This window comes from Bos grunniens, chromosome 2 (assembly GCF_055505025.1).
Source record: "Bos grunniens cultivar Pamir isolate PY7600 chromosome 2, Bosgru_T2T1.0, whole genome shotgun sequence".
In the NCBI taxonomy this organism is placed as follows: domain Eukaryota; kingdom Metazoa; phylum Chordata; class Mammalia; order Artiodactyla; family Bovidae; genus Bos; species Bos grunniens.
The window spans coordinates 33,450,208-33,458,835 of NC_141166.1; positions in this window are offsets into that span (position 1 = coordinate 33,450,208).

Consider the following 8,628-nt stretch of genomic DNA (forward strand, 5'->3'; position numbering starts at 1 on the left):
AAAATCCTATGGGCGGAGGAGCCTGGTAGGCTGCAGTCCATGGGGTTGCTAAGAGTCGGACATGACTGAAGTGACTTAGCAGCAGCAGCAGGAGCAAGGTGCCTCGTTAGCACAGTAGGTAGTGCGTCAGTCTCATAGATTCTGGTGATTTAAAAACACGATTTGCTAAGTCTGTCAGTCCCTAAACCCAGATTCGGTCTTGTCATTTTATCTCTTCCAGATAATTTTATATTTTCCACTTTACCACATTTAGGTGGATTCAAATACTTATTTAACTTGCTAGTTAGCTCCTCAGAAGTATAATCGAAATAACCTTTTCACTATTCTTTTCTAACCATTATAATTCTCTCCTCTTTCCCACTTCCTTTCTTCGCTTCATTAAATAAACATCTGTTCAAAGAGGGAATATAAGGGAAAGAAAAAGATGACTGAGGTGTTCAAACTACTTAAATCATATGGCCAAGAGGAGTCTAATCTTAGGGAAGCACTGTGGTGTAATAACCTCAATCCAACTTGCCTTAATTACTGCTAGCTGACCCTGAAGTGCCCAGATGAAGAGTTTGCATAGTCCTGGTCTGGAAAGGCTGTTTCTTTTCAGTTTAACTTTGAGGAACCACAAAACTTTTGAGATTATATCTAGCATCTAGAATAGTAAAACAGCAGCACTGGAAATAAATTAGTAAATAGTAAAAGATTAGTAATTCATAATATACAAGACATGGAAAATACTTTTTAATACATCATTGTGCAATGAAAGAAAGTATTTCAAGAAACACCTGGCAATGAATATTAAGACTAAATTCAGAAAGAGATTTTCTCAGGGTTCATTTGTTTAAAAAACCAAAACCTCATGTTGGAACAGGTTTATAGTATAGTTTACAAAGTTCCTTGCCATTTAGCATCTCATTTGGGAGAGGTCTTATGGTCTAATTTTACAGAGACTACAGCTCAGATGAGTCCTAAACAGGACACAGACCCCACACTTCTGTTAACATCACTAAATGTACAGCTTTGTCAAGCTAGTAGTTACCAAGATAGCTGCACTGTACATGTGAAAGATAAGAAAAATCATTTAGGAAGAAGAGATTACAGTGATATTAGATGACTGTCCCACATAATGTGAGTCATCAGTGCTTATGGGGAGAGGATGTGACCCAGAACAAATCCACTCACGGTGTAAGGGGAAACCCTACTGTAGGCTTGCTAAAGAGAAAGTGGCTGTTGCCTCCATCTTCAAGGTGAAGAGGCCCACTAGTGAAAGTCTGCACCTCAGCTCCATCCTGTTGAAAAATCTTTGCATTTAAAAACATAAGGAGGAGGGTTCCCTAGTCCAGTGGTTGAGAATCTGCCTTGCAAAGCAGGGTACATGGGTTCGATCCCTGGTCCAGGAAGATCCCACATACTGCAGAACAAGGAAGTCCCCACGCCACGACTACTGAGCCTGTGAGCTACAACTGCTGAAGCCCATGCACCCTAAAGTCCGTGCTCCACAAGGAAAGCCACACCAGAGAGAAGCCCAAGCACCTCAACTAGAGAGTAGCCCCCCACTCTCTGCAACTAGAAAGACTGAGTGCAGACAAATAAATTACTTAAAAAAAAAAAAAAGGAAGGACTTCCCTACCTGTGCAGTGGGTAAGACTCCACACTCCCACTGCAGGAGGTGCAGGTTCAATCCCTGGCCGGGGAACTAAGATCTGATATGCCACTTGACATGGTCAAAAAAAGAAAAAAAGAACGAGTTGAGACTGACTTGGCTTTAAACTACTTATCTAATCACAAGCCTAAAACTATTTTCCCCAATGTGCATTTAGGTAAATCCAACTGGATTATATTAATTAAATGCACAGTGAGCCTGTCAACAACTTGCACACTGAAATATAAAACCTGCAAGTTTCACATTTAAGATTAAAAAAAAGTACCACCTTTCCAAAATGCCTGCTAGAGTCTCAAAAGCAATATACCAAACTTACAAATGAAGTTATTTCAATAGTCCATTCTGAAAAGAAAAACATCTATTTCTGCTTTATTGACTATTCCAAAGCCTTTGACTGTGCGGATCACAATAAAGTGTGGAAAATTCTGAAAGAGATGGGAATACCAGACCACCTGACCTGCCTCTTGAGAAATCTGTATGCAGGTCAAGAAGCAACAGTTAGAACTGGACATGGAACAACAGACTGGTTCCAAATAGGAAAAGGAGTATGTCAAGGCTGTATATTGTCACCCTGCTTATTTAACTTCTGTGCAGAGTACATCATGAGAAACGTTGGACTGGAAGAAACACAAGCTGGAATCGAGACTGCTGGAAGAAATATCAATAACCTCAGATATGCAGATGACACCACCCTTACGGCAGAAAGTGAAGAGGAACTCAAAAGCCTCTTGATGAAAGTGAAAGTGCAGAGTGAAAAAGTTGGTTTAAAGCTCAACATTCAGAAAATGAAGATCATGGCATCCAGTCCCATCACTTCATGGGAAATAGATGGGAAAACAGTGGAAATAGATGGGGAAACAGTGGAAACAGTGTCAGACTTTATTTTTGGGGGCTCCAAAATCACGGCAGATGGTGACTGCAGCCATGAAATTAAAAGACGCTTACTCCTTGGAAGGAAAGTTATGACCAACCTAGATAGCATATTCAAAAGCAGAGACATTACTTTGCCAACAAAGGTCTGTCTAGTCAAGGCTATGGTTTTTCCAGTGGTCATGTATGGATGTGAGAGTTGGACTGTGAAGAAGGCTGAGCGCCGAAGAATTGATGCTTTTGAACTGTGGTGTTGGAGAAGACTCTTGAGAGTCCCTTGGACTGCAAGGAGATCCAACCAGTCCATTCTGAAGGAGATCAGCCCCGAGATTTCTTTGGAAGGAATGATGCTAAAGCTGAAACTCCAAGTACTTTGGCCACCCATGCGAAGAGTTGACTCACTGGAAACGACTCTGATGCTGGGAGGGATTGGGGGCAGGAGGAGAAGGGGACGACAGAGGATGAGATGGCTGGATGGCATCACTGACTCGATGGATGTGAGTCTGAGTGAACTCCGGGAGTTGGTGATGGACAGGGAGGCCTGGCGTGCTGCGATTCATGGGGTCGCAAAGAGTCGGACACGACTGAGCGACTGAACTGAACTACATTTAGATAATTAGAACAAATTAAACAAAATCAGTGGCCTATTATGTGTTGGTATCACAATGCAAAATGGTAAAACTTTCTTGTTTACTGCTTCTCAGCAAAATCATTCAAACATGAGCATTTCAGTTTTTACTGACTCATGTTACTGTTGTCTCTGAGAAGAGTCTTAAGCAGGCCAGATTGCTGCTGCTGCTGTTGCTAAGTCACTTCAGTCGTGTCCAACTCTGTGCGACCCCAGAGACAGCAGCCCACCAGGCTCCCCCGTCCCTGGGATTCTCCAGGCAAGAACACTGGAATGGTTTGCCATTTCCTTCTCCAACACATGAAAGTGAAAAGTGAAAAGTGAAAGTGAAGTCGCTCAGTCGTGTCCGACTCCTAGGGACCCCATGGACTGCAGCCTACCAGGCTTATCCATCCATGGGATTTGCCAGGCAAGAGTACTGGAGTGGGTTGCCATTGCCTTCTCAAGCAGTCCAGATTGAAAAGGCACAACTAAAACACCGATCTGGATATAGGTAAGACATTGGCAATTCAAGCAAAATTAGATAAAGTTGTAAACATATGAGCCTTAAAAAAGAAAAATTGCGGTTTTGAAGTTACACTTTGTCTTGCTGCACTTGATTTGTAAGAAAACTTATTACGTATTTTTGTTGTTTTCAGCTTTCATGACCTGAGTGAACTATGCAAGTTAATGGGCATTAAAATATCGCTACATTCCTTGGTGGCTCAGACAGAAATAATCTGCCTGCAATGCAGGAGACCTGGGTTCAAACCCTGCGTCGGGAAGATCGCCTTGAGAAGGAAATGGCAACCCATTCCAGTATTCTTGCCTGGAAATTGCACGGACAGAGGAGCCTGGTGGGCTACGTCCATGGGGACGCAAAGATTCAGATATGACTGAGTGACTAACACTGATGACATAAGCCTATAAGGCAGATATTCTGTGGAGGTGAATACAGAAATGATCAGGTGGAAATTACAAGTACAGGAAATGACTTTTCCGTTTAATTATATTTCCACTGAAAATTCTATTCCATTTCTAGTTGTATGAAACTCATTAAAGTGATTAAGAAACAAAACATCAGCACATTTAAGTGCTGAAATTGCTTCCCATTCAGTAAACTCCCATTACTGTGGTAGGAAAAGTGGCAAGTTCCAATTAAAAAAACCCATTTTCAGTAGATACATTTCAACCATTAAAAAAAAGATCACTCTTGGGACTTCTCATGTTTGGGGACATTTAAAGATAACCATGTAGACTGATAAAGCAGGTACAGCACAAAAATGACCTTGCCCTAGATTTTTCAGACAAAGAAAGTTATTTTTAAAGAGTATATATGGCAGTAATATTGGAGATGGAAGTTATTATCATTGCCATATCTTCCTATTTTGTATCCTCATTAAAATAAAAGAGATTCAATTTAAATTGCAAATAAAAATCTATATAAATTACAGAGGAAGTGAAGAGAATACTGTAAGTAATAAAATAGCAAGAGAAATGATGCTTCAGCTGAAAGCCCCAAATGGGAAATTCATTTTTTAACATTCCTCAGTAAAGTTAGGTATGAGATATTAAAGCATGTTTTACATTTCCTTGAATCCTCTTTACTTACTCTTTAGAGATTAAAAGTTTTAGCAATCTTAGGAGCCAAATTTATCCTAAAATGGCTCTTGTGTGGAGCCTCCAAAGGCCTGAGTTATTAACTTTGTTTGGAGATGGCCAGCATAGGGTGATTGTCAGCACCCTGTATGGGCTGGGGCTGGAATCACCCATTCTGCAGCCTGACCATCCCAGCAGGCTGCCCTTAGGCAAAAACATCACAGGCCAAGGATGTGTCCAGGTAGCTCTTTGCATCACATTACTTCAGAAACCATCGTTTAGTTCCAGAAAGAAACACTGTCTCTGCCAGGAGACTGCTGGACAGGATTTTACAATGAAACCTGCTGTGCTGTATAATTCTGCATTAGCTGTAATATGTGGAGCCAAGTGCTGATCATGTCACTTTGGTGGAGAAATTGGAACCCTTACATACACTGCTCGTAGAAAAGTAAAAATGGTGCAGCTGCTGTGGAAAACAGTCTGGTGGTTCCTTAAAAGGCTAATCATCGGACTTTTCTGATGGTCCAGTGGTTAAGAATCCTCCTGCCAATCCAGGGGACATGAGTGTGATCCCTGGTCTGGAAAGATTCCAAATGCCGTGGGGCAACAAAAACCATGTACCACAACCACTGAGCCATCAGGCCCTAGAGCCTGTGCTCTGCAACGAGAGAAGCCACCACTGTGAGAAGCTCACGCACGACAACTAGAGGAAGCCCTCACATAGGAACAAAGACCCAGCCAAAAAGAAAGTGATTCATTAGAAAAAAAAGCTAACCTTTGGGTTATCACATGACCCAGCATTTCTACTCCCATGTATATACCCAAGAGAACTGAAAACATGTGTTCACATAAAAACTTGGACACAAATGTTCACACCACCATTTTTCTTCCAAACAGTGGAAACAACTCAAATGTCTATCAACTGATAAATGAATAAACATGTGGTATATTCAAATAATGGAATATTATTTGATCATAAAAAGGAATGAAGTACTCATACATGCTATGTCATGAACCTTAGAAACACGCTAAATGAAAGAAGTCAGGCACAAAAGACCACATGATGTATATGGCTCCATTTATACACAATGTCCAGAATAGGCAAACTAATAGAGACAGAGAATATACTAATGGTTACCAGAGAGAAGAACAGAAAATAGCTGGCAATCAGAATGTGCCTTCTTTTTGGGGTGATGGAAATGTTCTAGAATTAAATAGTGGTTGATGGCTCTACAACTTTATGAATATACTAAAAATCACTGATTTTCAGTTTTAAAAGATGATAAATTTTATATGTGCATTTTATTTCAATGGAAAAAATGGCACTTTAGTTACAGAAAGCCTCCATAATATCCTGTTGCTTACTGGTAATGTAAGGCTGTCACTCCAAAATCACATCCCTGCCCCTCTCTCAAATGGAGACCGATTACTTTTATCTAAGTTTCAGAAGGAAGCTGCAAAGAGAAGAAACAAGAACTGTTTAGAATCACCTAGGCCCAAGATGTTGACATAGCTGACTTCCACTAGCCCAGGAGTCTTGTAATATGCTCATTGTAATGTATTAGCATATGCTGACACACCCACTAGCACCCATATAGATTGAGAAGGGGTGTTGCATTGGTCTCCAGATCCAAACCACAGCCTTGTCCTTGAATCAGTTCAGTTCTGTCACTTAGTTGTGTCCAACTCTTTGTGACCCTGTGGACTGCAGCACACCAGGCCTCCCTGTCCACCATCAACTCCCAGAGTTTACTCAACCTCATGTCCATTGAGTTGGTGATGCTAGTCAACCATCTCATCCTCTGTCATCGCCTTCAATCTTTCCCAGCATCAGGGTCTTTTCCAATGAGTCAGTTCTTTGCATCAGGTGGCAAAAGTATTGGAGTTTCAGCTTCAACATCAGTCTTTCCAATGAATATCCAGGATTGATCTCCTTTAGGATGGACTGGTTGGATCTCCTTGTAGTTCAAGGGACTCTCAAGAGTCTTCTCCAACACTGCAGTTCAAAAGCCTCAATTCTTCGGGGCTCAGCTTTCTTTATAGTCCAACTCTCACATCCATACATGATTACTAGAAAAACCATAGCTTTGACTAGACAGACCTTTGTTGGCAAAGTAATGTCTCTGCTTTTTAATATGCTATCTAGGTTGGTCATAACTTTTCTTCCAAGGAGTAAGCATCTTTTAATTTCATGGCTGCAATCACCATCTGCAGTGATTTTGGAGCCCCCCAAAATAAAGTCTGCCACTGTTTCCCCATCTATTTGCCATGAAGTGATGGGACCTCTGGTCCATCATCTTGGTTTTCTGAATGTTGAGCTTTAAGCCAACTCTTTCACTCTCCTCTTTCACTTTCATCAAGCGGCTCTTTAGTTCTTCACTTTTTGCCCTAAAGGCGGTATTATCTGCATATCTGAGGTTACTGATATTTCTCCCAGCAATCTTGATTCCAGCTTGTGCTTCATCCAGCCCAGCGTTTCTCATGATGTGCTCTGCATATAAGTTAAATAAGCAGAGTGATAATATACAGCCTTGACATACTCCTTTCCCTATTTGGAACCAGTCTGTTGTTCTGTGTCCAGTTCTAACCTTCGCTTCCTGACCTGCATACAGATTTCTCAAGAGGCAGGTCAGGAGGTCAGGTGGCTCAGCTGGTAAAGAATCTGCCTGCAGTGCAGGAGACCTGGGTTTGATCCCTGGGTTGGGAGGATCCCCTGGGGAATGGAATGGCTATCCACCCCAGTATTTGGGCCTGCAGAATTCCACAAACCAGTGTTGTCCTTGGATAACTCATGAATATTCCTCCCCCTCTTTCCAATTCCCTCCCTTTTACCTTGAACCTTCTATATATTTGGTGTCTCTACCTGAACTGGAACAAGAAGTTGATCTGCAAACTAGGTTCCTACTTCTCCATTCTTTGGCCATTGAATAAAGTTTGTGCTGTTTTAATCTCAGCATCAGTTTGTGCTACTCGCTGCATGAATCCCATCAGAGAAAGAACATCTCTGACCCAGGCGAGGGGTCATGGCCTGGGCTAGGACCCTGGTACAGGTCTAGCCAACCAATTTGGTAGCTGTAAGAAGTGGGGTTTGGGAAAATAGAGTAGATGAAAGACTGAAGGAACTCAGAAACTTTCTGGCTACCAGTTCAAAAACTGAGGCAAAATCCAATCTCCATACATTAATATCATCTTCCATTACCTTTTATGCCCCATACACACAAAAGCATAATGAAAGCAATACGTAGCTTTTTTTATGAATAGTATTTATCACACCCCAGGTGGTGTTCTAAGTGCTCTTAAACATTTTGCTCCATTTACTCCTTAGGGCAACCCTAAGAGTTGTGTACTGCAACATCACTTTACAAGTAGAAAGTTAGGGGAAGTCTAGGTGAATCACCTAACATCACACAGCTTGTCAGTAACAAAGCTGGAACTTGAACCTGATAAACTAGCCCTGGATTGTGTGCTAATAATAAGGAGCTATTCAGCCTCTCTGAGAGCAAATCCATCTCCATTTCATAGCTGAGAAAACAAAATTCCAAGAGGCTGGTGACTTAGTGGTAAAGAATCTGCCTGCTAATGTAGAAGACATGGGGTTGACCCCTGGGTTGGGAAGATCTCCTGCAGGAGGAAATGGCAACCCACTCCAGTATTCTTGCCTGAAAAACCCCATGGACAGAAGTCTGCTGGGTCACAGTCCTTGGGATCACAAAGATTCGGACATGACTGAGCAACTAACACAAGGCAAGTGCCCAAGATCACCAAACTGATGAGTATCAAAACAGGTAGTGATGATCATAAACGACCCAAAGGTGGTTTCCTAGAAGGAAAGCAAGGAACGTGATCAAGAGCAGGTGTGGTGAGGAGGGGGACTGGCAGGGGAACTGCTGGCAAAATT